The sequence below is a fragment of the Gekko japonicus genome, unplaced genomic scaffold (assembly GCF_001447785.1).
Source record: "Gekko japonicus isolate JY-2015 unplaced genomic scaffold, Gekko_japonicus_V1.1 scaffold3320, whole genome shotgun sequence".
NCBI lineage: Eukaryota > Metazoa > Chordata > Lepidosauria > Squamata > Gekkonidae > Gekko > Gekko japonicus.
Genome location: NW_015172115.1, coordinates 13,910 through 18,374, shown reverse-complemented (window position 1 = coordinate 18,374; position 4,465 = coordinate 13,910).

Sequence of the window (4,465 nt, the reverse complement as noted above, 5' to 3'; positions counted from 1 at the left end):
CCCACCCTTAGGAGGGGGGGGGGCCACCTCCTCCTTCGATAAGGCGTGTGGATGGCAACAGTGGCAATGGCAATGGCGGACCACCGGTGGTGAATGCGACCTGGCGTGGCGATGCGGTGGCGGCAGCAAGCAACAGCAGAGGAGTGACCCCTGGTGGCCAGCGGCGGGAACAACGATCGGCTGTCACACAGTGAAAAAGGCATGCGGTGACGTCATCCCCAGGCGCGGCGGAGCCGAAAGGACGCAGCCGGGGCCGGGGAAGAACGTAGACTGTGATCAAGCGCCAGAAGAAACAGCAGAAAGGCAGCAGACTACCGGGAATGAAGCCAGCCGAAAGACATCAGCCTCCACCAGGGTGCTGGTAGGCTGTCACCCCCCCCCCCGAATAATGTGGCCCTAGTCAGGATATTCAATTGTGATTAGCACTCTCACTATGTAAACCGCCCAGAGACCCCCAAGGGGGTTAGGGCGGTATATCAAATCGAATAAATAAATAAATAAATGTAAACATACATTGGCACACATGCAGCTTGTCTGTACGTGCCAATTTCCCCAGTGGGGCAAAGAGCAGCTTAAGCCTCCTTCTCTCTGTGCACCAGGGTCTCAATCCAAATCAGACCTCCACTTCAACACACCTGAGAACCCAAGATTCCACAGGGAATGCCCATTGAATGTGCAACCGGCCTAGAGCAGATACTTAAGCCCTCTGGGAAAAAACAAAGAGGGTGTTTTGGCTTTTGGAAATCTGGGAAACAAACCTTCAAGCCTTGTCAGATTGCACTTTCTTCCCTCCAAAAGGCATACCATCCACTAGGTTCTGGCAGATGAAACTGAGAGGAAGAGGCTGCCATTCCAGCACTCTACCCAGCAAGGTTTGGACCCTTAAAGGTTCCTTCCCCCAAAGAAAGTGGCTCTTCCTCCCAGCAGAAGAGCCAGAAATTGGAGCATGGCTCCTGAGGTTTCTTGGGTTGGAGGAAGGCCTCAGACTTGCAAAGCACCAAGGCGGGATCCAGGCCGGGTACCTGTGGGAAGGTTTGGGAAGTGGTGGTGGTGGGGATGGAGTGGCTGCTAAGGATGGATTCTATAAACATTTACTTCAGCTTTGTATAGTCAGAGGTTCAAGGGGTAGTTTTTGCTCCACATAGGAGGCAGAAGGGAAGAGTGTTTTGCTTTCCATACTTACTCTGGAGGAGATAAGGGCACTCTTGCAAACTGTGGGCCTGCATTTTCCAAAGCAAGATCACTCAGTTATGCTAGTGCTTCATGAGTAAGATTTATGACAGCAACAAGGTTCAAGAGGGTAGCTTTAACAAAAAAATAGGAATAGAAAAGTCATTTCTCAGCATTTGCTTTGTCAGTTGCAACAGCCTGAATCATAAAAACCTGGATCTTCACACTGCATCTACAAATGGGAGAAGGCAGGAGTTACTCATATATTTTTTTTAGCTGCATTGCCATAAATTGCAATTCAGAACTAGGAAGACTTCCCAGACTTTGTCCTCTGCACAAAACAATGGAGATATTCCTGGGATTTGGCAGGGGTGCTGTTAACAGCCTTGATCCTGGAGAATAAGTCAACAGCGGTATCTGGAACTCTGTTCACATGATCCAATGTTGGTTTACTGGGGAGGGAAGCACAATCCCCAAGGCTAGATCTTACCTGTGCACCTGTATTCCCACTGGCTTGATTGCCAGTGAATGGGTGGAGCTATGGAGGTCAGGGAAGGGAGCTGCTGCTGTGCCCCCCCCCCCCACTGGTCAGGACTTCTGATCGGCTTCTATAATCCTGTGACCTTTCACTATTATTAGCACATTGTGGCTTTTACACAATTTTTTTTAAAAACTGTACCTATTGTTTTGTTTCCGCTTTTTTCAAGAAATCAAGAGCTTTGCGTTTTATTTTTTAAGACAGCCAGGTTGGCATTTTTATTTGTTCAAAACCTTGCTTATCTCCTTCCACCTTTTTCAGCAACCAACTCAAGGTGGCTTAGGAACCAGTCCACCAGCCAACAAGAACGCTGAATACATTTTGAATATTTCTATCCTGCCAACTCCATCTTGCCCGAGGTGGCTTACAAGGAAAACAATAAATACACGTGGTTAAACCAATTGATGTGATTCCAAAATGCAACAACAACAAAGTGACAACTGAACCCCCATTTTTAATGGAGAAGCAGCTGGTAAAGATATTAAATAAAGCCCCCTTCTCCCTTACCAGCTTAACTCTGCACCTGAGGTAGGTGTGCAGTTTGGCTAGTCCCTTTAGAGCCCCTAACGTTTGCAGGAAAGTGCTAAGAGGGCAACTGATTCCTCCTCACCATACTCCCAGCAAGCCATTGGGACTACCTCACATGCTTTAGGAGAGAGGCAGCACAGCACAATTCAACCATCAGAACAGGACGTGGGAGAACTGGGTCCAAATCTCCCCCCTCCGGCCATGGAAGCTCACCAGGAAACCTCAACCCACTCATGCTCTCTCAGTCTAACCTACCTCACAGGGTGGTTGTTGTGAGGATAAACTGGAGGAGGATAAAATGATGTTCTAGGTCACTTTTGGTCTTCATCGGACAGAAAAAGGGGTATAAATAAAAAAAAATGCTATTGGGTTATTTTTAGTATTCTTATCCCGCCTTTGTACAGATTAGATCTGTAAAACGTCACTTGAAATGGACTCTAACTTGTCTCCGTGTTGCAGGAGCTTTCCACCTTATTTGAACCTGCTTCCCTCTTTAAGAGGCCTTTGGTTAATAGGTTGGTTGCAGTCTTTTTTTTCTTTCTTTTTCCCCCCATCCCCCTGGGGGGAGGTTTTTATTGGGGGGGTTTTCAGACTACAAAAGTACAACAGAAAATACAGGAAAGGGAACTACATCTAGGGAATAAAGAAAAAAGACCCACAACTAAACCCCCAAGAGTAGGAGATCATACATCAGCTTAACACCATGCTATTTTCAAAAAGCTACTAATAATACAATGAAAGTTGGTTATGCTAGATTAATTATTGTTTAACCATCCCTTTAACTGTTTAAAGAAATTCCCAGAGCATCCCCAAGTTATTTCAACATTTTTTCAGGCACAAATCAGAGTCCTTCAGCCCTTATTTATTCTTATCTTTTCTAATCCTCAGTTTATAAGGGCTTTTGGGGGCAGCCGCCCCCTTTTCAGAGGGGGAGTCCTTGTCCGAAGACCCCGAGCCAAACCCGCCATCAGATTTGCTTTCTTTTTCCTCTTCTTTGCCCTCTTCTGGTTCCCCAAGCTGTGTCCGCAGAAATTCACGTGCTTTAGAAACAGAGTAAATCTTTTCTATCGTTAATCTTGAAAATGATGCATTCTGGGGTTAACCACCTGTAACTGATGCCATTTGTTTGTAAGAAAAGGATTTATTCTTTATAGTTCATTTTCAAGGCTTCTGTGCAGTCCCACATGGGACTGCAGTACTGCAGGCTGACCACCGGGAGGAGCTACCAAGCATAATTCTAGAATTTTCATCCCAAGAGGGCTAGGCTCCATACAGGAGGCGGTTTCCCACCCAAAATACCACCTGACCTGGGAGGAGCCTGCCCTCTCCCCTCAGTTCTCTTTCTGCCACCATCGAAAGAGGACTGAGTTCAGCGAGCTGAAAACAAGTGTCTCTGAGGGGAAGAATTTTCTCCTCAGGGATGTCATCGAAAGAAAAATTAAGTCCTGTGGGGCTAAAATGGCTCAGATGGATGAGCACTCGGTCTGTGTGCTCTGTCTGGAGGAAACCCATAATACCGCCGCGTGTAAGGCCTGTAAGGCCCTCACTCCAAGAGCTCGTGAGGGAAGGGCAGCCCGGATGAAAGCGGCACTATGGGAGAGGGACCTTTCCGTGTTGTCTGCTGGAGAACGAGAAAGGATTAAGACGTCCTCAGTGTGCTTGGCTCCAGTGGCAGCACAAGCTTCCCCAGAAGCCGCCCAGTCTAGAGCTGGCTCAGAGCTGCCGGCCAAAAAGGCCAAGAAAAAGAGGAAGACACAGGAGCGTTCTTCGCCTCCGACGAGACCCAGTATCGAGAGGGCCATGTCCGGAGGATCGCCACCGACTTGGTGCCGAAGATCTCGTTCGCCTTGGTGCCGCGATTCGTCGATACCACGCTTGACGTTGAGAGGGTGCTCACCTCGGCGCCGAGAAAACCGCTCAGCGCCGACCGACTGGAATCGATCTACCTCGGTACCGAGGGTTCCCCAATACTGGAGCTGTGTTGTGCGGATTGATTGCCTTCTCCAGACGTGCTTTTGATAGGTTCCATGAGTCCGGCCCCTTCTCTGGAACTGCAAATGCCCCTACCGTGGCATCCCTCTCAGTGCAACCAGCGATCTTCTGCAGGGCGGAGACAACGATCGCTTTCACCCATGCCCGTTCGTGGGGAACCAATCGATCACGCTTCCTATGATCTGGAGGATGTCGCCTTGGCCATAGAGTCACAGTCCAAAGCTGAGTCTGACTTGA